Raw genomic sequence first — 26,654 nt, 5'->3', positions numbered from 1 at the left:
TGTCAATTTCCCAGCTGCCCCAAGTCATGTGACTTGTGCTCTGATAAACTTCAATCACTCTTTACTGCTGTACTGCAAGTTGGAGTGATATCACCCCCTCCCTTTTCCCCCCAGCAGCCAAAAAAAAGAACAATGGGAAGGTGACCAGATAACAGCTCCCTAACACAAGATAACAGCTGCCTGGTAAATCTAAAAACAGCACTCAATAGTAAAAACCCATGTCCCACTGAGACACATTCAGTTACATTGAGAAGGAAAAACAGCAGCCTGCCAGAAAGCATTTCTCTCCTAAAGTGCAGGCACAAGTCACATGACTAGGGGCAGCTGGAAAATTGACAAAATGTCTAGCCCCATGTCAGATTTCAAAATTGAATATAAAAAAAATCTGTTTGCTCTTTTGAGAAATGGATTTCAGTGCAGAATTCTGCTGGAGTAGCACTATTAACTGATGCGTTTTGAAAAAAACATGTTTTCCGATGACAGGATACCTTTAACAAAAAAAAGTATTGAAAAGTCATCTTGCTGAAACAATGACAGGCAGAAGTGATGGTTTCACCAGCCTGAAATAAAGAGAAAAAGGGAGATGAGGAGAGAAAGAAAAACAATGCAATGGGATTATTCATGAGGCAGGAAGTTTTGACTGTGCAGTTGGAGGTTCCTGATTAGGAGTGAGTGTAATGCAGTGCAGGGGGAGCAGGAGCCCAGGCAGCCCAGCCCTGCAGCTGGAAAGCAAGAAAGAGATCATGTCAGACAGCTCTGTCTCTCTCCTGGATAAACACACCCCTGCCTCCCCTACTCCTGCTCATCTCACAGCCAAGAGCTGCTGCTGAAAGTAGTGCTGCCGACACGTGCAACTGCCTGACATTTCCAGGATTACAGTATGACAACGTTGCTACCATCTTGCGCATGGAGCTTCTACACTTGTATTAGTGTATGATTACATTTCTCTACCTGCATTTATTCTAGCCTGTCCTGGATGCTGTATTTCATCTCCTTTGGGAAGTTTACAAACTTTTACCAGCACCCTTTACAAATCACACAGCTCTCTCTCTTTCTAAAGTTTGTGGATGAGTAGCAATTGGCACTTTTGGAGCTGAAGTCCTGCACTTTGCAGCTTTTCAGGTACCTCCTTCCTTGTTTCAGGATTAGGGGGTGCACTTGTAAATGTTGTGCTGGGATTACTGGGATTGACGGCGGATTACAAAACCTCTGGGATGCCTGAGATTTACTTTACAGACAAGGTAACAGTATCAGATCTTATTGTGTGTGCCACTGGCTCCATGGCACCTAATGCCAAAAATACAAATGTGCCTAATGAAAGAGACCAGAATTCTTCCGAATATACATCCATCAAAACGGTTTAGGGGGTTTATAGTTACATATACAAACATTTGCTATTGAAAGCAGTGTCCCTGCTATTTCCTGCCCTTATAGTTTCTGACTTTGGAAACAATGTAGCAGAAGCCAAATGATTGAACACCCCTAATGTGGCAAAAAGAGAGCTGCCTTTTGCTACAAAGTCTTCAGCGTGTAGAAAAGTACACTGCCTTTGATTGTGGATTGTGGTAAACAAGTAACTATAAATCATTAAACTTTTTAATTTATATATGGAACTTTTTTTTAGTTTAAGTTTCTTTACTTAGATGTTTTTATGCCTAGGCCTTTATATTAATGGAGCTCTGTATAATATAAATGATACAAATTGACTCTCAGTCACAATGAAAACCAACTTATTTGTATAATTGACTGTACATATAATCTCTTGAAATTTGAAATACAGCCATGGCTGTAGAGGGAGGATCATAATGGTCTTTATGGAGTGCCTTTATTTTATGTAGACCTGCAGTTATTGGACTACAACTTCCAGCATCTCTTGACAGCCTTGGGTTGCAAAATGGAAAAAATGTGATATAAAGCAGGCCCAGGTGGTCACCCCTGTGTTTCTTCTTTAAAAAACAGCTGTAAAACTAGGTACATACATTTAAATAAAAAGAAAAATCGACCTCATTTGTATCTATTTCCCCAAAGAGTGCATACTTTACAGCTGACATTTAATTATGCATGACTTACTGTAATTTTAGTCTTTTATAAGTATGTGCACAGAAGGAAGATGGTCTGACTGTGACTCCCTTATATCTGTGCCTTATAATTGTGTCAATTAAGGTGAATACTTGTTCTTTATCCCTAACATGGATCTGTCTAATTCAAGGGAGAATAGGAGGTGAGCCAGGCTACCCCTGCCAAACAGCACATGTTATCAGTCCATAGCCAGAATGCCAGAACCAAAAGAAGAAACATTATCACTGCAAATTAGACATAAACAGGCCTGAATCAGGTGCAGCAGTATCCAGCATGTGAATGATTAACTTCTATAAGGTGGGACAGTCTAGGACAAATATCAATTGCTACTGCATTTAGTTTGCATAAAGCAGCATTAGTGCAGAGACACACATGGAGATTCAGGGAGATTAGTCACCTTGTGAGGCAACTTCAGATGACTTAGGAAAACGAAGAGCTCTGAGTGCCATCCAGCCGGCAATTTTGATTCTAGCCAGCGGGATGGTGGTTAAGGAGATTAGTCGCCCGAAGTAGAGGCGATGAAATTTGGCATGGTTAGGTACATGGTAGGTGCTGTCAGAAATTACCTGGATTGATTTCCAGGCAGGCCAACATCACTGGCTACTAACCATATTGCTACTATAGGCACTATCTCTCCCTGCTATATCTGCTATTCCACAGCCACAGTCCCTTACCAGAGGCTATTATTAGGGATGGGCTAATTTGACCTATTTAATTTCTGCAAAAATTTGCCACCGGCGAAATGTCGCCAACTCCCATTAAAGTCTATTAGCGTCAAAAAACTTTTGACGTGCGTCTTTTTTTTCCACACAACGCCATACAAGACTATAGGTGTCATTTTCGCGGTGAAACAAGGTGAAAAAATTCGCCCATCCCTAGCTATTATCCCCCACTGTTACTATAGGCACCAAATCTCCCTGCTATCCCACAGCCACAGTCCCTTCCCAGATACTATTATCCACTGTTACTAAAGGCACCATCTCTCCCTACTATACAATGTACAGCAGCAGACATTTCCCAGAGACTATTATCCCACTGTTATGCAGGGCAAATCTTTTTCTCCCTCTTTCTATTTCAAAACATTTGGGAGGTATGCTATAGGCACCATCTCTCCCTACTATACCTGCTTTGCCACAGCTGCAGTCCCTTCCCAGAGACTATTATCCCACTGTTTGCTGTCAAAACAGGTTATCAAAATAAACGGTAGTGCTGCCAAAGGATGGACTCCTACTGAAGCAAGTCCATTTTTTATTATTTAAAGAACTTCTTATTTAACTTGTTATAAAATGGATAATAGCTTTTAAAGACTTCAGAGGTGGAAGCCAATTATAGCATATATCTGTAGCATGCAACCTCGCAGGCAAAGACCATAATTAAATCTTCTAGTTCACTCGATTGTCTTGATCTGTAAAACCTATTGTAGATGACCAGTACCTTGATCTGCAAAACAGGTGTGATTGGGGCCTCACACATCTAGTATAAGCATAGAAGAATAGAGTTGGCTATCATTAATTTAGTAAAATAGGTGTTTGCACTGCTAAACAGAAATCATAGGGGTATTGGACACATTCCATGGCTTTAAACTATTGTTGAATTTAATATTCCAGTATCCCCAAACAACTAAAAGTTAAAGGGATACTGTCATGGGAAAACATGTTTTTTTCCAAAATGCATCATTTTTTTTTTTTATCAACTTGTTTTTATTAAAGATCAGGCATGTACATCAATGGAATACAGTTAGACCTTCCAGAGGTCATAAATGAGAAGCAGGACATTATTGAATAGTATATACATGCACTGCAAAGGTAGGGAGAGAGAAAGAGAAATAAAAAATAAACAAATAAACAAATAAGCAAAGAACAGTTGCTCTGAAATAGTAAGTCACGAAATACAAAACATTTCCATAGGTCAAGATCGATTACCTTAAGTATGAGGCCAAAAGCCTATTAGTTCGCTGAGTCCTGGGGGGTGATCCCGGAGTTGCCCCATTCCCGTGTAGTAGAATTTGAACATACTGAGTGGTTTCCAGTAATAGTGGGTTATCTCTAAGAGTTTCCAAGTCGTACCAAGTAGTGTTTTGGAATGTATATGTAGTAAGATATTTAAGTGAGTGTGGGAGGCTGTTGATATAAGCATGCCAAACAGAGAAGAATTTATCTATCTGCTGTGTTTTTTTGACTGTAGCCTCGAGCCAGTCCATATGGAAGATGTAGTGTAATTTTTGTCTAGTGAGTAGAAGGGACGGGCCGTCGGGAGATAGCCATTGATGAAGAATTGCCTTCCTGGACGCTGCTGCCAGCCGGGCTGCCAAGTGTTTCTCTTCTCTAGTGAAGTGTGCGTAATGTGTTACAGAGCTAAACATTGCCCACTCCACGGTTGGTCGGATCTGCTTGGTAGTTATCTGCATCCAATAAGAGGAGATATCCCGCCAGAAGTCTATGATTCTAGGACAGAACCAAAACATATGTAAGAGATCTGCTTTAGGGGCCCGACATCGAGTACATCCATCCGAGGGGAGACTACCCATTTTATAGCGTCTGTCGGGGGTCAAATACGAGTTATGGAGAATCTGTAAGGACATTTCTTGATATCTGCTAGCCGGGAGCATGTTCATCATTCGAACATGGGATTTCAATATCTCTGTAGAGCTTATTTCAAAATGCATCATTTAATAGTGCTGCAGAATTCTGCACTGAAATCCATTTTTCAAAAGAGCAAACAGATTTTGTTATATTTAATTTGTTAATTAATTTTGAAATCTGACATGGGGCTAGACATATTGTCAGTTTCCCAGCTGCCCCCAGTCATGTGACTTGTGCTCTGATAAACTTCAGTCACTCTTTACTGCTGTACTGCAAGTTAAGAGTCATATCACCCCCCCAGCAGCCTAACAAAAGAACAATGGGAAGGTAACCAGATAGCAGTTCCCTAACACCAGATAACAGCTGTCTGGTAGATCTAAGAACAGCACTTTATAGTAAAAGCCAAGTCCCACTGAGACTGATTCAGTTACATTAAGTAGGAGAAATAACAGCCTGCCAGAAAGTAGCTCCATCCTAAAATGTTGGTCACATGACTGGGGCAGCTGGGAAACTATGACAATATGTCTAGCCCCATGTCAGATTTCAAAATCGAATATAAAAAAATCTGTTTGCTCTTTTGAGAATTGGATTTCAGTGCACAACTGATGCATTTTGAAAAAAAAATCATGTTTTCCCATGACATCCCTTTAATTGGCAGATGATCCTAATTGTAGTTCTTTGATAGTTGGAAGCCCTATATAAATAACAGGACCCCACAGCTCTATTGTGTCCCACCCACACAAAGATTATCCCTGGGCCTAGAGAGAACTGACCACAGTAAATTTCCAGCCCCTCTTGGGAAGCCACTAGAAAGTTTTCACATGATCGTGGCAGGAAAATGATATGTTTCCCTTCTATGCTGCCCCTGCAATGAAAAACAAAAAACAGGCTAAAGAGGGTGAATATATAAAATAGCTAAAAGCATTTGTACATTTTATAGGTAGTCACATACTGCAAAAATAAAACGTCTATGGATGACAGATTGCATGCAAAGGAATTTCAGGACTGCGTTTCCTTGGCCTTTCTGCAACCAGAGCCCCTCAGAGAGGACTGTAGAAGCCTTGTCCAATCAGAGCAGCCATTAGAGGTAACTCTACTCTGTCACCTTCCACAATCATTCATTGAATGTGCCTGGGAATTCTTCCATGGCCAATATCACACAAGAAGATTTGTCAGCATTTTTACCATAGTTTTCCAGAATAGTAATAAAAGGGTCACAAAGCCCATGGAATTGTCTTGAGTTGCTTTCCTATATGAACAGTGTTATGCAATATGTTCAATATGAGTGCAATAAGTAGTACTTGTGCTGAACATGATGTTTTTCCTATTGTTTTAATCACCAAAAACAGTTTTTTTAAAAATTTCTTGAGTTAAACAACGCAACTGAAGCTACTCCGTGTTTGGTTTTTGTGAGGCAGATAAATTAGATTACAAATATACAACCTTCTCCCTTAAACCTTTGAGTGTTATGTTCACAGAAGTCCATTATACTTAGGGCTTCATTCTTCTAATAATATCTTATCAAACCATTTTATCTCCGCTTGTTTAGTGTGCTGACACATATTACGTAATATATATGCAAAGGACAGGACCATCTGGGAAATGATTGAGGTAATCCTACAAACACCATAACCAACCTGTAACATGTTTTATGAATGGTTTGCATGCAGTTAGGTTGAACAAATATATGAGAAATTCCACTGTACACAGCAAAGTTTCTCTCAGTTCCTTATGTATGTATAGTTTTATGGCATTATTTTCTAGATAAGGGCATTGGTGTTTGTAACACATGCTGGGTGCATTTAGGATTTAGTCTCACAAAAGCACAATATGATAAATGTTATGGCTCTTAATAATATGGGATTTGTGTATGTAAACCTATATGTTGATTTGAGGAATCATATATTTGCACTCGTCATCTGCTTGTGTGCCAGTTTGTAAGTTTATGTATTGTCTGTCCCATGATGCATTTCTCTACTTAGCTGTATATACTGTATAATTCTATCATTTGTGTATGCCATTCATCACTGTACCCTTGGCTATTGTATATATGTTTCCATACAAATCACACACCTTTGTGTCCTTCTATTGCAACCTGTGGGTGGATTTGTCTTTTTGGTCTGTCTGTACCATGAGCCTCTGTGTTCTTCTGCTGCTGTGAGTTTGGATATGGGAGGGAATCTGGCAGTTTGGAGGGGTGGGGACATTGATTTTGAAAATGAAGCAAATAAGTGGATGTCTGAACCAGGGGAGGTGAGACTGGAATGTGGGAGGAGGAATGTGGCTTTTACCCATTAAACCATTTAGGTGGTTAGAGCATGTGTTGGGTGTTGTTTCAGCACATTGCTTCTGGAATGTGAGCACTATAAACATATTTGTATAGCCTTTAGTTAAAAGTGAATTTTCTATCTGCAATTCCTACTGAAATAGATTTAAAGAAAACATGAATGTGCTCCGTCTACCAAACAAGAAAAATTGCCAGATATTTTAGGCACCATCGCAGCATTGCTGGGGATGTCTAAGAAGTCATCATTAAATGGGGAAATTCAACTTTCAACTTCTTTTTGAAGAAGCAGTTTTATTTCTTTATTTGTGTTAATTCTGATTCTGTACTTTTTTTGTTGCTGACAGTAGCCCTAAGAGTGTGGGTTTGTGAGTCTGGATAGGTAAAGACAAACAGTGTCACTAACTATATTGTTACAGCACTGTTTAGTCGATGTGCCCCAAACATTCTTATTTTAAAGCAAACATGCTGCTTATTATTCCAAAGGGAGTGCCTGTACTTATTCCCCAATAAGTACTTGTAGATGAGTAATATTGACACCAATAGGCTGATACAGTGCGTACACTTTGTCTTTGATTATTAATTTCTGTAAATATTTTTTTTCCTTCAGTGTTTTCAGAATGGCTTATTAGGCCCCTTGCTTTCTGCTTTAACATTGACGTTGCTTGTCTAGACTGTGCTATAGGGCTGCTAGGGGAGCAGAATATCAATTTGTTTAGAGCACAAATCCTTCAACCCATGGGACATATATGCTTAACTAAAGGCTTGCTGTAAGCTGCTTCCTCAGTTCTGCTATGAAATGTTGTGACGTTCCCTATGCACCTGCTCTTTTTCCTGCTACCCCTCTCCCACTGAGGTGATCTGAAATAGGGATAAATGCTACAGTTTCCAGCTAACCATTTCATTGTCCTCATATAGTGCTGGTATATCCCGCAGTGCAGTACAGAGGTTTTAATACATTACTATTTTCTTAGATGTTGGGAATTGTAGTTCACAACTGGAGCCACAGGATTGAAATGCCAGTGGTTACATTTGAAATCTGCTGCTCGCTCTGTACACATTCATGGATCATGATAGGGGTCATTCACTAAACCAGTGCATTGTGCCCAGTGTAATTTGGACAACATGACTGTGTCCCTTGTGTTAAAATAGGTGAATCTGTGCAAAACTCTGTAATACTCATTTTGACGAATTGGACACAAATTGCAGTATAAATTGCAACTTCTGATGCTTGTATAAAACAAAGATCCAACCCAGTTACTCCCCATCATGCTTTAACTCCATCTCAACCTTACCCATTATACTTCAAGCTCAAACTACAGCACCCCCTGTACCCCCATGATTACAGCCCTGGATCTACACAAACCCCAGTTGTGCTTCTAATTCCCAGAGGCATCAACTTATATCAAAGTTCATGCCACTGGCCTCTTTATCCACAGGCTGTTATAATGTTCAGTTGCACTTGTAACTCTATATTTCCTTGGGCTGCTGCTTTCTGAACTATGAAACACAAGCTGGTTCGCTCATAAACCCCTACACAATGTGTTAAGGACGTAGGCCAAAAATGTTTCTGATTTCATTAAAGAACTCTGATATGACCCGTAAAAACATTTGTACATGACCCCCACACAGACCGACGAACTGACACTTCATTCACATTTAATGAACTGGATAGCTTGGTCACAGTGAGCATGGTCAGCTGGACTTTCTCTATTTGTAGCTCTCTTATTCTTCTGAGAAACAGTTGATGTTTTTCCTCTTGGCCACCTCACCCTACTTATGATTACCAAACCATGTCCATATGACAGGCGAGTATCCCTGCTGAGTACTGTATCTGCAATAGGTGATGAGAATGTCTAGCTGCTGCTGGGTTCCTTTTGTCTGGGGTAACACTGAGTTCTGCACCCAGCGATGACTCCATACTTGATTCCATGTTAGAACTGGGTTGTGGAAACTCCTAGCATCCCCAGACAGCTGAATGTTAGAGGGCCACAAGCTGGATGACCCTGGATTATTTAATGTGCAAGTGATTGTGAAATAATGCCATTGGCCCTTTACTGTACAGTGAAGGGAGGTTCAGGTGGAAGGTCATGACTACAGAATTTAGCTTGGTCCCCAGCCAGCACAGAATGAGACTTTGTAAGTGAAAAATGACTCGAACATCTCCAATGCCCAAGGCCCCTAACTGTATCCCTGCCTTTGCAACACTGCAACCAATAAGAGCATGAAACGCAACATATTTCCATAGAGACAAGTGTTTGCATCTGTTGTTGCCAGAAAGGGTTTAATTTTATAAAAATAGAAAGCTAATGGCTAACGTCTCTGCAAACCCCATCATCTAGTAATCTCTGCAATGTAAATACTGGCAGTGTGCTGTAAGTGTCTGGACCAATGTGAATAAAGACCCTGGGTTGACATGGGGCTGCTGTAGCCTTTAATCCTGTGGAATGGTCTGTGAAGGGGCTGCCAGTACTTGCAGATCTAATATACAGTTGTGCAAGGACAGAAAAAGACTGGAAAATCTACCTGCCACTTTGCTTCACTGTGGGATAACAGAAGTGTTAGAGATCCGGACAAGTCATTAGATAAACGCATGAGAGTGAGAAATTCTATCTACATAATATATCACCTCCACTATCCCCACTTGCAAAGGCAAACAGTGACCCTTCAGAACCTTTACTACAGCTACATTTTAATACAATAACTATAACAATTTACACTAGTTTAGTATTTGACACTTTTATTTAGAATTTCAATGGCTTTTATTATTTTTATTAGTTAAACAAAATATAGCCCATAATCAAACTGCTTTCTGTTGGCTGGGGTTCCTGAGCTTAGATAGACTTTCTCTATAGATTTTTTTTTATTTATATATAAATGTATTTGTCTTTATATACACTCATAAGCCAGCATAGTGATACATGGCTCAAAACTGGGCCTAATCATAGAGCCAGATCAAGCAGTATTGGAGCCCAAGACACCAGTGTGACTGCTTACCACTAGCACCCCCTGCACCAACCACCGCTATCGCCAATGCACACTTCCAACCAGTTCATCTGACCACCTTTCCCTATTAGTATCTCATTTTGTAACTCAGAACTCAAGCAACACTCCTTAGGAAGGTGCCTATACTGCCATCTCTATTTCTGGCCTCATACTATGTGAATAAAATAACCTTCTACCTAAAACACATTTAAGACATAAGCACAAAACATTATTTATTATTCTTAAATTGCTTTTCTATAGGGGTAGTCTGCTAGACTGCCACCCCTCTAAATTTCTGCCTGCCTGGGACCAGGCCCGTGTGGCCTTTCCATACTACTAGCCTGAGAAAATATCCTGGTTATAAGGTGACTTCAAATTCTGTGCTGACAAGTCACTAGTGAGTGAGAATCATACATATTAACTAGTGCTCATTAGTGAGCGAGGAGCCTTATCTATCAGTAAAGGGACTCATCTGAACTGGCAATTGTTTATCATTAGGGCATGAATTAGCCCTTTGCTGATAAGCCCTATAAAATTCAACATGGACAGGAAACCTGAGGTCACAATGTGGTGATCACTGTCCAGGCTTATTCATTGGAAGGAAGATTGTATTTTTACAAACCCGAGATAAAGTGTCTCCAGAAGGTTTTACTGTCCCTCGAGTTGAGTATTAGGTCTGCTTATTGTCAGCGTTACATTACAATGCATGTCACATCAGCAATGTACCATGTAACTTTGCCACCTGCAGTGCCGGTGTTATTAGAAAAGCCTGCAGAATTGTCTTACATCAGCAAAACCCAGTTCCCTCCTCTGGTCTATGCACAATAAATCACTGAGCCATGATGTACCATGCCTGCCATGTTGTGCTTGTCTTGTAACATAGAAACCAAAGGCACAGTAGTCTGTGTATGAACGTAACCTTGCTTAGAAATAACACCGTACTGTCAATGCAGATGGCGCCTCTTACTTTCTGTTTCTGGATTTTCAACTCTTATTTTAAGTATTTACTGTACATTCTAAGCAGTGAGTTGCTAATCTAGAAAAAGAGTTTACAGTTCTTGAGTACTGTATATATAAATTTCTTTAGAATAATTTGCCTGCCTTTGCACGAATTCCCCTAAGCGTTCTCCTTTTTATTTATTAAATAGGTAAATATATAAATATGAGTATAAATATGAGTGCAAGTGGGTTTGCCAGTATCATTTAGTGTATGTCTTGTCACATGTATGTGGTGTTGGAGCAGCAGTTCCATGTATTTAGTTTCCAGTATTTACATGTGAGAGATGCTGGTAGGTTTTCATCTTGGAATCTGAACTGCAGACTCTAAAGGGGGAACTTGCAGCACCGAAGGCAGCGGCAAATTTGGGGGAGGAAAAAAGGCTCAAAGAGCAACCACTGGCAGGGGCCAGTGTAGTGGGGAGTGGAGAAGGGCAGTCGAGGCTAATGAGGGAGATAAGTTTGTCACAGCTCATCCAAAGCAACAGATTTGCCATTTTGGCTGAAAATTCTGGGGAAGACAGCTCTGAACTGGCATGTATGGAGCAGACTAAAGCTGGCCATAGATGCAAAGATCCGATCGTACGAATCGAGGATTCGTATGATTTTCGGACCGTGTGTGGAGAGTGCCAACATTTTTCATCCGGTGGAGATCGGCCGTTCCGGTGGAGATCGGCTGCCAATATCTATGCATGTATTGCCAATTGTACGATTTTCAGAGGGAGTCTGTCACTAGCTTTGGTCGGACATAACTTTCGTATGATTGCTGCCAGGGGCAGAACATCTGCTGATCTGTTCTTTTCTACTTTATTTGATCTGAATGGTTAGTGGCAGGTCAGGAGATGGGAAAGTCCGATCGTACGATGATTCGTACGATCGGATCTTTGCGTTTATGGCCAGCTTAAGTCTCAGAGCACCCCGGGAGGCAGTGTCTCTAATACGAGTGGTGGAGGAAGTCCAAAGAAGGATAGGCAGGTTTTAGTTAGAGGGAATTCCGTTATTAGAATGGTGGATTGGGTAATCTGCCTGGTGCTAAACACATAGGTACCAATGACAAAGTTTGAGGAGTTGGTAAAGTCCTCAAGAATGACTTCCAAGGTCATTTTCTCAGAGATATTACCTGTGCCAATGGGGGAAGAGATTTGGTTGGAAGTACTGTTAAGGACAGGGAGGACCACATGTCAAATGTTTAATATGGCACCAGTATTCAATGTATGTTTGCAAATGCAAGGAGTCTTACTGGTAAAATGGGAGAGCTGGAGGTGCTGGTACGGGAGGTAAAATATGATGTTATTGGTGTGGCTGAAACATGGCTGAATAAGTCTCATGACTGGGCAGTTAATATCAGTGGCTATACTTTGTTTCAGAGGGACAGAGGCAATAGGACACGAGGAGGGGTTTGTCTGTCAGGATTTAAAAACTAATATAAAGGAGGAGGTGATGTTAGAAAATGAGGGGGCTGAAGACGTATGGGTGGAGCTCTTCACCGATTGTAACGAGTCCAGCAAATTAATTATAGAAGTATGCTATAGACCCCCTAATGTAAGTGAGAAGGAGGTGGCTGACTCAGAATAAGTGAGTACTGAGGGCTGACTCAGGATATGATTCATAAAGCTTAGAGAGCTTAGTTCAGTTTTAGACTAACCTCTATTTCTGATTTTTTCAGATTCACTTTCATCTGGTATGGTACCTATGGATTGCAGGAAAACTGATGTAATTTCAATATTAAAAAAGGGATTATGATGTCAGCCTGGCAATCATAGGCCAGTAAATTTGACATCTGTGGTGGGCAAATTATTTGAAGGCTTGTTAAGGGATCACATTCAAATTCACTTTTTGTGCTAGTGAATGGCATTATGAGCAGCAATCAGAATGACTTTATGAAGGATAGGTCATGTCAAACTAATTTGATTACTTTTTATGATGAGGTAAGTAAGATGATGGACAGCGGGGGAGCAGTAGATGTGATTGATTTGGATTTTTCCAGAGCATTTCATACCGTGTCCCACAAACAACTGCTTTCTAAACTAAGGGTTAGTTCACACGAGGAAATTTGGGGAGATTTTGTCACACATGACACAAAACTATGCAGTCCAATTAATTCCATCCAGGATGCAGCGTCCTTGCAACAGGTTCTTGACAAACTGCCAATCTGGGCAGCTAAGTGGCAGATGATATTCAATGTTGATAAATGTAAAGTCGTGCTCCTGGGATCAGGGCCATTTTAAGCGCTTGGCCTGGGCAAGGAGCCAAATGATGGGCCCCATGAATCTGCCTTTTTTAAGGACATGCCCACATTTTGGCCACACCCCCTAAACACACCCATTTTACCATAACACAACCCAGATGTAAAATGGTTAACGCCATATTAACCCAAGGCATACCAGTATGACTACTTTGATAATCATTTTATTAACCCGAGCTGTACCAATATAATCACTGTAGAAATCACTGAAAAATGTCTCCATTAACCTCAAACATGCCAGTAAAACCACTTTGGGTGACACTCACAGTGAATATAGAAAACATAAATATATAAATGAACAGAGTGGCAATTTCATGTATTCCTCCAGAACTCATAAGGATGGCAAAGAGATTATTTCATGCATAAATACCCCCAAAAATCATATAATGATGGCACACAGATTATTTCATGCATAAATCCCCCCAAAAGGCATATGAGGATGGCACAAAGATTATTTCATGCACAAATACCCCCAAAAGGCATATAAGGGTGGCACAAAGATAATTTCATGCATAAATACCCCCAAAAGGCATATATGGATGGCAAACAGATTATTTCATGCATAAACACCCAAAGGGCATATAAGGATGGCACACAGATTATTTCATGCATAAATACCACCAAAAGGCATATAAGAATGGCACACAGATTATTTCATGCATAAATACCCCCAAAGGGCATATAAGGATGGCACACAGATTATTTCATGCATAAATACCCCCAAAAGTCATATAAGGATGGCACAAAGATTATTTCATGCATAAACACCCCCAAAACTCATATAAGGATGGCACATAGATTATTTCATGCATAAACACCCCCAGGACTCATATAAGGATGGCACACAGATCATTTCATGCATAAACACCCCCAAAAGGCATATGAGGATGGCATATGAGGATGGCAGAGCCTCTGCTGCCAGAGAGGCAGCAGAGGCTGCTTTGTAAAAAACAAAATAACAGCTCAGCTGTGGGCCCCCAACAGAGGTGGGCCTAGGCAGATGCCGCTTTATTAAAGTGGCCCTGCCTGGGATGTAAAAATATGCAAGTCACTTACACCCTTATTGTGACTGCACTAGGCAAATCCATAATGGAAAAGGACCTTGGAGTCCTTGTAGATGATAAACTCGGCTGTAGCAAGCAATGCCAGTCAGCAGCATCAAGGACAGCTAAGGTCTTGAGCTGTATTAAGAGGGGCATGAATTTGTGGGAGGAGCGGTTATTCTTGATCACTGGTAAGGCCCGAAGGGCAACTAAGCTGGTAAACGGTATGGAAAATCTTAGCTATGAGGAAAGACTGGCAAGGTTGGGGTTGTTAATATTGGAGAAGAGGCGCTTAAAGGGGTGATATGATAACTATGTATAAATATATAGGGGGATCATATAAAAATCTCTCTATTATTTACCAGTAGGTCTTTCCAGCTGACGTGAGACCACCCATTCCGATTAGAAGAAAGGAGGTTCCACCTACATATTCAGAAGGGTTTTTTTACAGTGAGAGCTGTGAAGATGTGGAATTCTCTCCTTAAATAAGTGATACATGCTGATTACATAGCTTTAAGAAGGGGATGGATGGCTTTTTAGCAAGGGAGGGAATACAGAGTTATGGAAGATAGCTCATAGTACAAGTTGATCCAGGGACTAGTCCGATTGTCATTTTGGAGTCAGGAGGGAATTTTTCCCCTCTGAGGCAATTTGGAGAGGCTTCAAACTGGGTTTTGTGCCTTCCTCTGGATCTACTAGGCAGGTTATATATGGGCTTAAAAACTAACTTACCTTGTAATAATTCAACATATATCATATTCTCGTAAATATGTAAAATGTAACAAGATCACTTCAGTATTCTTTAAGCTTGGGTGGTTGGATGGCATGCCATCCCAAAAATCATGTCACCCCAGGATCAGGACATGGTGGCCTTTAAGAGTTCGTCAGTGTCATAGGGTGCCCCCACCCTTGGCTTCACACTTCAGAACTGATTGATCATTAAAAATATCTGCTCTTGAAGATTACTGTAGCTTACCACAAAGCTAGCCCATTATGCAGTTCCTAGTAAAAATGACATATGTTAGATACAGATAGGTAGCCTAGGATAATAAAAATGGCACCTGGCGGGTTATAATTCTCCTTGGCTATTAAAGTTGGAGAATAGAAAGGTAAAACTGTATTGTTATTGCCCTGTAAAAATACTGTAGAACAGAGAGGAATTCCACGGTCACAAGGGCAATTGTTATCAGATGTACATGATGAATCTTCTTTCTTATCTACTAAGGGCACAAGTTTATACCCCAGCCTGACTGTGACATATACAAATGGGCTATGTTCAGCCTGAGAGAATGACACGCCACAGCTGGACTAGTGTTAAGCATGCCTACATGTTTTTGTTACAGGACTCCATAGTACACATTGTTCAACCCTAGCTGGTCTGTGGAATCATTGGTGGATGAAATAGATGCATTTGCGAAATAGCACGTCTTCTCTTTATATCGCAGTGCAATTGCAGCTTAATCATGGTATGCCGCTGGTTGTGCCTCAGAATTACATTATCCAAAATGCAGTGCATGGCTTTGTATGGAAGTAAATGCCAAAACGGTGTTGCATTAGAGTTTTGGGAAGACTCAGGCCAGTATTTGTGGAAAGGCCACAAAGAGCCAGGCCTAGAGCAGCACAATTTAAGGGGCAACATGCAGCCCAGCCACTTCTACAATTTTAACCAATATTGTAAAAATGTGTGAGCAAGATAGTGGTGCTGTTTGTAAGCCCTTTGGGATCAGATATTACTTGGCCTGTCTGAGCAATACTGGCTGTTTAGCCCTATTGGTGTTGCTACCAGCTGCCATATCTCCTTCCCTTCCCATGGCTCTGCTCTTCATGCCCCCTTCATTAGAATAACTGGCACCTAAACTGCCTCATGAGAAATGTTTGCACCTCTGGGTCTATTATGTCAACTGCATAATGTGCCAAAATTATCATCAAAATATGATGTTTGTTTTTGGACCTGAAAATTATATCTTTTGTAATTCAAAGAAGTTTTGCCAGCACTGGTGATGAAAGAACAATAGTAATGGTTATCCAGTATCAAAGGTATATTTCAGCTCTGCTTATGTAAGTATAATATAATAATGTGGTTGGTTTGAGCCTGTTTGCACAATCTGCGACAGAGACATCTGGCAGCTGAACAGAACATTACAGTACAGAACACCATTTTTGAGATCAGAGGAAAATGAAGTTTGATGACTGAAGATAACTAGTCAATCCATCATGTTGGAAAGATTTTGTTTGTGTAAAGATGAATTCTCACTAGTAAGCATGTCCTAATTTGTGTCTCCCCTCATGCAGTATCTTGCTGAACAGGGGGAGTGACAGTTTAAAGGCTGGTTTAAGTGCTTGTTAGTTTAGAGAGTGTTTATTGAGAGTGTGGAGTGTCACGGATTCCTTGTGTGGGTTTACAGACTGTCACTGTAGAAGTACAAAGACCACTGGATGCCTGCTTTATTCTAGGAGATGCCATTCTTACTGTTCACCATTAAACCATTCTTTTGAACTGGCAGAGAAAGCTTCTAACTGCCTTAATCTTCTTTTTGTAAACTGGAGAAGGCAAGACCCATTATCTATAATAGTAAGTGTCCTCCACTGCAGTTAACTGACATTCTACATAGGCCAATCTACTGAATTAAGAAATTATGATGTGATGCATAACAGTCTATTGAGCCCATCAACAGGCAGATGGGTTCAGTTATACAGCCATCCTGTGCTCTATCTTCTTATTGTAAACTGAAGCTGTTACTTTCTGCTATTGAGTACAGGAGTCGCATTATCTATGGTGCAAGGGAATAAATACTATGCATAAGAGGGCATTGGATGTTAATAATGACATATGGCACTCTTATAATGTATTAAAAAGTTATACAGTAAATTGCATAGATGCAGAGGTCTAATACTAGTAAGGAGGCTCAGAAACCAGCTGTTGTCCAGTAGAGGCCATGGCTCTTAAGGTGGCCATAGACATAACAATTACGATCTTTCCTGGAATATATCTTTCCAAGAAAGATTGGTAGTTTCAACACACATGTATAGAGCTGAATTGGCAAATATACAGATAGAAACAATAGAATTCTACCTGTGTCTGATGATTCAGTACTAAACAGTGGCAGATGTTCAGGTGCCTTCAGAGGCACCTGATCAAAATTTTCCACCAGGAATGATCAACAAGCCGAATGATATTCAAGTCTCCCACCATACACTTACCGAATATCGTACAAAAATGTGTTTCATACAATGATATTGGTGCATGTATGGCCACCTTTATAGAAACGGAGAACTCTCTGCGATGACCCAGTTGTGCCTTCCCCACCAGAATTCTTGGCTGCTTCTGAGCTTCACTGTCCCACTTTTGACCCGTGGTCTGTCATCTGTCTGTTGCGGTTATCTGCCTCCTCTGACATTCTGTCTGTGACCTGAACTGCAAGCATTCCTGACTGTTATGTGCCTGGACTCAGCAACCTAGCCTTCCTACCATTCTTCCCACTCTAATCTAGCTGGCCAAATCTATCATTAATGGTGTCAAATACCTAATTTCCATGTAAATCTGATAGGTCTGTCCTTTTTAAACAGATGTTGGGGCCCATGAAGCTTCATTTTATATGTAACAACCAAGTCTAACTACATAGGTGTTGAATAGAACCACTGTATTCCTTATCTATTAAAAAATCATTTAAACATTAAATAAACATAATAAATAGGATTGTTTTGCCTCCAATAAGGGATTATTATATTTTAGCTGTTATAGCTGGGATTAAGTACAAGGTGCTGTTATAACAGAAAACATTGTTTAAACTTTCGAATTATTTGATTAAAATGTAGTCTGTGGGTGATGACTTTCCTGTAAATTGGAGCTTTCCGGATAAAGGATCCTATAATTGTAATTTGCTGTCTGTATATATGTCAGTGACAGTTTCATTATCATAGCAAGAGTTCTGCATCTTTCTGCGTGTTATATTCTTTACTGTACTGCCATGCATTCTATGTGATGTTTGATTTTCTAGATGACATCATGTCATTTTTCCCAGAATTAGATAGCTTATTTGTCTTGGGGATGTACAGCTGTTCCTATGGGGACCCTTCCCCTTCTTGCATGTAAGCTCCACTTGGTGTCTGTGTTTCTAACCTTCTGTCTATTATTGTGTCTGTAGAGGAAAGAAGTCCAGCACTGTGCCTGAACAAGTATTCCACTTCTAAAGGTTTTTTTTGCAATATACACATTCTATAACAACTATGTTGTGTATGTTGGTTCAGCCTTGAATACAAACAACCAGAAAAAAATGAAACTTTATTATAATACAGAATCTGTTATTTTATACAGCATACAATTTTTCAGCAGTATTTATCTTCAGCCTCCTACTTTACAATAGGATATGTTATGCTTGGAAATGTTGTTACACCACTTCAAGTTGGATCCATCAACCTCTCTCTCTTCACAAAGTTTAATGAAAATTAGTAAACTGGCCTGGCCTTCTGGCTAGGTGCCCCCTTGCATTAGTTTGGTTTTGCATTGCATAAAGATTACCTAAAAGCTGACTGGGGAATAAAGGACATGAAAGGCATGGCATGCTCACCAGGGCCGGATTTGTATTTCCGACGCCCCCAGGCCTTAAGCAGTCTGTCTGCTCCCCCGCCCCCTGCCCGCCCAAGGTGCGTATATGCGCATGCACACACACAGGCTGCACACAGTGGGGCTTATTTATCAACACTGGGCAAATTTGCCCATGGGCAGTATCTCACAGCAACCAGTGATTGGCTTTTTTCAGCCAGCTGCAAGTAAAACAATGAATGCAACAATTTGATTGGTTGCCATGGGTTACTGCCCATGTGCAAATTTGCCCAGTGTTGATAAATGACCCCCAGTATCGCCCTCGTCTCCCTCTCACTTTTGGCACTGAGGACTGCGCACGCAGGCAAGTAAATGTGAAGTTTGTATTGCGCGCACTCCTCGCAATCGGAAAATGATGCGGCTGGGCGGCATGCTGCAGCGGAATCGTGCCGCCCTAGGCCCGGGCCTTTGTGACCATGCCACAAATCAGGGCCTGATGCTCACTTTATCTGAAACAAAATCAGTTCTCGTACACCCTAAATTGAATGAAGGCAAAGGTACCTGGTGCGCTGAGGTTGAGTTTCGCCCGCCTCACATATAAAGCTCCATAAAAAGAAATCCAAAGGCACACAGGAGTAGTGATGGGTGAATTTCTCCAGAAATGTAATCTTAATTTCATCGCCAAATGAGTGGATCTCTCCCTGTACGGCCACCTTAACTGGTGTAGGTTCTTTTTTGGTAAAATTCTCACAGAAAACTTTTGCACAAATACTTCAGTGGGAGCACTTACCAGACACCTGGCTCAGCGTGCTGCACGTAACACCGCCATCCCATGCGACAAGTTCATATCCAGGAAAAAGCATAGAGGAAGCCACTATAGAATTTTTAATAGAAATGTGTTTAATAAATATTAAAACCTCCAATTACAGCAGCATAACACAGGTCGCCACTTCGTCAGAAGCTTCTTGGTTGCTAGGTTGCCACTTACCCTAACAACTATGCAGACATTTTGAAGATTGAACAGGTCCTTTATTGAAAGATAAGCAATAAAAAGAAGGATCTGATAACCAAATAGCATTGAAAACTATAAACTGGAAAGTGACAAATAATTAAAAGGCAATACAGAATTGAGACCGGTCACATATAGGGTTACCACCCGGCCTAGCTGGTAAAACACCTGCCAAGGCCGGGGTCGGTATTAAAAATTTACCGGCAATGTAGTTTCATGTCTTTGGCCAGGCACCCATAACTAGGGATGCACCCAATCCACTATTTTGGATTCTGCCGGACCCCCAGAATATTTGTAGCCATTGGTATGTGTGTCTGTCTGTGTGATTGCAGGTCCAGCTCCCCCGTATATCCATCTCAGGCATGAAGAACAAAGGAATAAATCATACAGAAATGAATTAATCTTCTTGACCCGATGTCCCCTGTTGCCCGCAGTGCCGAGAAATCGTATTATAAAACCTCCAAATTATCAGAGCAATCAGTTGACAGTCGGATCAATGTAGTTGTTTACGTGTGATTCTCCTTCACTTCCGTTTTCACGAAACCATCCGATATGTCGCATGCGTTTAGACGCATTGTGACGTGTCGGGTAAAACGCATCATCTAGTCCTGCCCTTACAGCACAGATACAGCCTAATGGTTCAGAGCCATATATCCAAACTTGCAGACAGCCTGTTCGATCTCATCAGTGCAATATATTGAAAATACTCTCTAAGTCCTACCCCCTCGGAAGCCATGTTCCAATATGTTGCTCCTTTTAGCCTATCTCACCCTAACCAGGTTCGGTTTTCTATTTTGTTACTCTCCAAGTCCTACCCCCTCAGAAGCCATGTTTCAATTAATGAACTCATAAGGGCTCAACCGGTAGGGGCAAGCACTTGCTATATAGTATGTAATAGCAAATGTACTACACAAATAAGGGCACCTAGTTGTCCTGCCTTATGCATAAATAAGGTGCAGGCTAGATGTTTTCTACCAATAGTACCTATAGAATACACCTACCCAATCTACCCAGTACCCAAAGCCACCTAAAGCTATGGCTACATGATTGTGGATCTTGGCTTGCGGAAAAAAGCAGGCCAAGAATCCCCCTTTTAAAAGTAATTTAAAATGGTGTATCTTATTAAATTCATAAATACATTTAAAATGTTTCCTGTCCCTAGATTCATTAATGTCAACTCCAGTTACATGGTAGGTCTATAAACACTCCTTCCTGCGGCCTTGGAAAGGAAACCAGGGTTAAAGGTTGGGCTGAGAGTCAGGTCTTTGCATTGTTCAACTGGAGTTACACTCTAGGGTGTTCTTATAGCCTTGGAAACAATATGACTCAACGTGTTTCTTCTACTTTTAGTTGATTGTGCAGTCATTTTGTATACTGGGTATTGTTCCAGATGTTATAAATGGATGGAAGCACAATATTTGCAGGCTGGATAATCTCTCTTACTGGACCTCTGTAACCCGTTACATCAGCTCCAGCAGGAATCTGATTGTTGGCATGGTAGCCCAGTCTCTTGGATGGTCTGATCAGGATAATTTGAAGATTCATTTGTTTGGTGGCTTTTCTATAAGAGTCACGCTTACTTTGATATTCAAGAATCATCCTGCTGGTAACAAACTGTGACTCCTCCTCTTCTTTCTATGTACTATATAGACCAAACATATATAAATAGAGCTGGTCTAAGACTAAACCACAGAATTTGCACATGAACATAATTCTGTGCAACAATAAAAGGCTGTCTCATGTTGCACCATATTACTCAATAAAATCAGCCTGCTCCCTCTGTAGTACATCTCTTTCTTCTCTAAGAGACTTGTGATTTTTTGTTTGTCTCAATGGTATCATCTTAGTATGGATAGTTTTTTCTATAGATATCATTGACAATACATATATAATATAATAGGCGTTAGAATTGTTTTGTGTTATTAAGGAAAACATACCCTATTGCAGGCATTTATTTCTATGCATAGGGAATGGAAGGGCTAAAAGTTTTACTTTAATCAGCCCTGTAATCAGAAGAAAAGTGCACATTATTAAGTGTGCTTAGTGCAGGTTACAAGCATGGGAACAAGCATGAAAAAAATTTGCTTTGGGATGCCGAATAAGGCCTTTTTTTGACGCCAGTAGACTTTAATGGGAGTCTGTGACATTTCGCCGGCAGCGAATTTTTGGCTAAATGGAATGGGTCAAATTCACCCATCCCTACAAATGGCGACAAGGATGGCTTTTCAACCTCTGCAGCAGCCTGCACCTTTTCTTCCAAACCCTGGTGAGCCTACCATACATTTTACTGCTTGGATCCGTATCATTGAAAATTACATTATTGCTATAATATAAATTCCGCCAACATGGACAACGTAATGGCGAATCCACAGAACAATTTGTAGCAGCTTTGAGAGAGCTGATTGTTACCTGTGACTTTGGGAATCTAACAGAGGAAATGCTAAGAGACCAAATAGTGGAAAAAACAAACTCACCTCGCATTAGAGAGAGACTTCTTCTAGAGCAGTATTTAACCCTTGCAAAGGCTAGGACAGTTGCTAGCCAAATTAAAAGCAGTAGTAGAGGCTAAAACTCTCAGTCAGGGAACTGCTGGGAAGTCGCATGACTGGGCAGTAAATATCAGTGGCTATACTTTGTTTCGGAGGGACAGAGGCAAGAGAAAAGGAGTATGTCTGTATGTTAGGCAGGATTTAAAAGCTCATATAAAGGAGGAGGTTATGTTAGAAAATGAGGGGGCAGAAGTCGTATGGGTGGAGTTCTTCACCAATTGTAAAGAATGCAGCAAATTAATTGTAGGAGTATGCTATAGACCCCCTAATGTAAGTGAGGAGGAAGAGACAAAGCTCCAAATGCAAATAGAAAAGGCTGCTAGTTTAGGTAAAGTAATGATAATGGGGGATTTTAATTACCCAGATATTGACTGGAGCAACGGTACTGCTAGATCAGTTAATGGGAACAAGTTTATAAACTTATTGCACAACAATTTTTTAGCACAGGTTGTTGAGGAGCCTACCAGAAAAAATGCTATTCTTGATTTAGTGATCTCAAATGACCCAGAACATATAGCAAATGTGCAAGTCATTGAACCCCTGGGTAATAGTAACCATAATGTTATATCTTTTAATGTCTGGTGCAAAAAACAAAAATATACTGGGGCAACAAAAACCATGAATTTTGGAAAAGCTAATTTTAGTGCCTTGAGGGCTACCCTACAGAGCATTGATTGGGGTATTAGGTTATCGGCTAAAAACACAGAACATAAATAGTTGTCCTTTAAAATGATATTAAATCATTACTGTTCTCAATTTATTCCCTTAAGGACTAAACGTAGAATCTCTAAGAATCATCCTGTGTGGCTTAATACAGGGGTAAAGAAGTTAATGGGAAAGAAGAGAAAGGCATTGAAAAACTACAAATCTGTAGGGACAAAAGCTGCATTTAATGAATATAAACACTGTAATAAATGTTGTAAATCAGCAATTGGAAGGCTAAGAAAAGAAATGAAGAGTTAATTGCGGTGGAGGTGAAAACTAACCCTAAAAAGTTTTTTAAATATATTAATAGTAAAAAGATGCAGGTTGAGAGTGTTGCTCCCTTAAATTATGGTACCAGTATGGTTGTAACAGATACAGAAAAGGCAAATGTGTTAAATCAGTTCTTTTCTTCAGTGTATAGAATAGAGGAGTCTGGGTTCACAGGCTCACTTTATAACTGCACAAATGGTTCAGCTCAATCTAGTCAGTGGCTGACTCAGGATATGATTCAAAAAGCTTTAATACAAATTAATGTAAACAAGGATCCAGGGCCTGATGACATACACCCCCTAAGAGAGCTTAGTTCAGTTTTAGACCAGCCCTTATTTCTGATTTTCTCAGATTCACTGTCATCTGGTATGGTGCCTATGGATTGGAGAAAAGCTGATGTTATTCCAATATTTAAAAAGGGATTACGATCTCAGCCTGGCAATTATAGGCCAGTAAGCTTGACATCTGTGGTGGGCAAATTATTTGAAGGCTTGTTAAGGGATCACATTCAAAATCTTGTCCTAATGAATGGCATTATGAGCAACAATCAGCATGGCTTTATGAAGGATAGGTCATGTCAGACGAATTTGATTGCATTTTATGATGTGGTAAGTAAGATTCTGGACAGTGGGGGGGCAGTAGATGTGATCTATTTGGATTTTGCCAAAGCATTTGATACTGTGCCCCACAAACGACTGCTTTCTAAACTAAGGTCTGTTGGGCTTAATGAAGTCGTTTGCACGTGCATAGGAAACTGGCTACAGGATCGGGTACAGAGGGTGGTTGTTAATGGGACATTCTCTACTTGGAGTAAGGTTCTTAGTGGGGTCCCCCAGGGCTCAGTATTGGGTCCACTTTTATTTAACTTGTTCATTAATGACTTAGGGGAGGGTGTTGTAAGTAATGTATCAGTGTTTGCAGATGACACAAAATTATCCAGCCCAATTAATTCCATCCAGGATGTGGCATCCTTGCAACATGATCTTGATAAACTGGCAATCTGGGCAGCTAAGTGGCAAATGAGATTCAATGTTGATAAATGTAAAGTCATGCACCTGGGATGTAAAAATATCCAAGCCACTTATACCCTTAATGGGACCTCAGTAGGCAAATCCATTATGGAAAAGGACCTTGGAGTCCTTGTAGATGATAAACTTGGCTGTAACAAGCAATGCCAGTCAGCAGCATCTAGGGCAAATAAGGTCTTGAGCTACATAGTAACATAGTAACATAGTAAGTAAGGTTGAAAAAAGACACATGTCCATCGAGTTCAACCTTTTTTTTTTTTTTTGTTTATTAACTACCTATCTGCCAGTTGATCCAGAGGAAGGCAAAAAAAACCATCTGAAGCCTCTCCAATTTGCCTTAGAGGGGGAAAAATTCCTTCCTGACTCCAAAATGGCAATCGGACTAGTCCCTGGATCAACTTGGACTATGAGCTATTTCCCATAACCCTGTATTCCCTTACTTGCTAAAAAGCCATCCAACCCCTTCTTAAAGCTATCTAATGTATCAGCCTGTACAACTGATTCAGGGAGAGAATTCCACATCTTCACAGCTCTCACTGTAAAAAACCCCTCCCGAATATTTAGGCGGAACCTCTTTTCTTCTAATCGGAATGGGTGACCTCGTGTCAGCTGGAAAGACCTACTGGTAAATAAAGCATTAGAGAGATTGTTATATGATCCCCTTATATATTTATACATAGTCATCATATCACCCCTTAAGCGCCTCTTCTCCAGCGTGAACATCCCCAATTTGGCCAGTCTTTCCTCATAGCTAAGATTTTCAATACCTTTTACCAGCTTAGTTGCCCTTCTCTGTACCCTCTCTAATACAATAATGTCCTGTTTGAGTGATGGAGACCAAAACTGTACGGCATATTCTAGATGGGGCCTTACAAGTGCTCTATACAGTGGAAGAATGACCCCCTCCTCCCGGGACTCTATGCCCCTTTTAATACAGCTCAAGACCTTATTTGCCCTTGATGCTGCTGACTGGCATTGCTTGCTACAGCCAAGTTAATCATCTACAAGGACTCCAAGGTCCTTTTCCATAATGGATTTGCCTAGTGCAGTCCCATTAAGGGTATAAGTGGCTTGGATATTTTTACATCCCAGGTGCATGACTTTACATTTATCAACATTGAATCTCATTTGCCACTTAGCTGCCCAGATTGCCAGTTGGTCAAGATCCTGTTGCAAGGATGCCACATCCTGGATGGAATTAATTGGGCTGGATAATTTTGTGTCATCTGCAAACACTGATACATTACTTACAACACCCTCCCCTAAGTCATTAATGAACAAGTTAAATAAAAGTGGACCCAATACTGAGCCCTGGGGGACCCCACTAAGAACCTTACTCCAAGTAGAGAATGTCCCATTAACAACCACCCTCTGTACCCGATCCTGTAGCCAGTTTCCTATCCATGTGCAAACGACTTCATTAAGCCCAACAGACCTTAATTTAGAAAGCAGTCGTTTGTGGGGCACAGTATCAAACGCTTTGGCAAAATCCAAATAGATCACATCTACTGCCCCCCCACTATCCAGAATCTTACTTACCACATCATAAAATGCAATCAAATTCGTCTGACATGACCTATCCTTCATAAAGCCATGCTGATTGTTGGTCATAATGCCATTCATTAGGACAAAATTTTGAATGTGATCCCTTAACAAGCCTTCAAATAATTTGCCCACTACAGATGTCAAGCTTACTGGCCTATAATTGCCAGGCTGAGATCGTAATCCCTTTTTAAATATTGGAATAACATCAGCTTTTCTCCAATCCATAGGCACCATACCAGATGACAGTGAATCTGAGAAAATCAGAAATAAGGGCTGGTCTAAAACTGAACTAAGCTCTCTTAGAACCCGGGGGTGTATGCCATCAGGCCCTGGAGCCTTGTTTACATTAATTTGTATTAAAGCTTTTTGAATCATATCCTGAGTCAGCCACTGACTAGATTGAGCTGAACCATTCGTGCAGTTATTAAGTGAGCCTGTGAACCCAGACTCCTCTATTGTATACACTGAAGAAAAGAACTGATTTAACACATTTGCCTTATCTGTATCTGTTACAACCATACTGGTCCCATTATTTAATGGAGCAACACTCTCAACCTGCATCTTTTTACTATTAATATATTTAAAAAACTTTTTAGGGTTAGTTTTCACCTCCACCGCAATTAACTCTTCATTTCTTTTCTTAGCCTTCCGGATTGCTGATTTACAACATTTATTACAGTGTTTATATTCATTAGATGCAGCTTCTGTCCCTACAGATTTGTAGTTTTTAAATGCCTTTCTCTTCTTTCCCATTAACATCTTTACCCCTGTATTAAGCCACACAGGATGAT

At 40.5% G+C, this 26,654-nt stretch overlaps 1 protein-coding gene across 2 annotated transcripts in view; it reads left to right on the top strand.

Annotated features, from left to right (window-relative positions):
* The first annotated feature begins 721 nt into the window (after positions 1-721).
* The window catches only part of LOC108700542 (rho guanine nucleotide exchange factor 9), a 258,564-nt gene continuing 232,631 nt past the window's right edge, over positions 722-26,654 (top strand). The window contains exon 1 of one of the 2 annotated variants that reach the window (XM_041575080.1): positions 722-1,241. The gene's annotated coding sequence lies outside the window, so the exon portion shown is untranslated. The remainder of the gene's footprint in view (positions 1,242-26,654) is intronic. The other variant, XM_041575081.1, reaches the window with a different exon arrangement.

This window comes from Xenopus laevis, chromosome 8S, assembly GCF_017654675.1.
Source record: "Xenopus laevis strain J_2021 chromosome 8S, Xenopus_laevis_v10.1, whole genome shotgun sequence".
Lineage (NCBI taxonomy): Eukaryota > Metazoa > Chordata > Amphibia > Anura > Pipidae > Xenopus > Xenopus laevis.
This window is presented reverse-complemented; position numbering and strand designations above follow the sequence as displayed.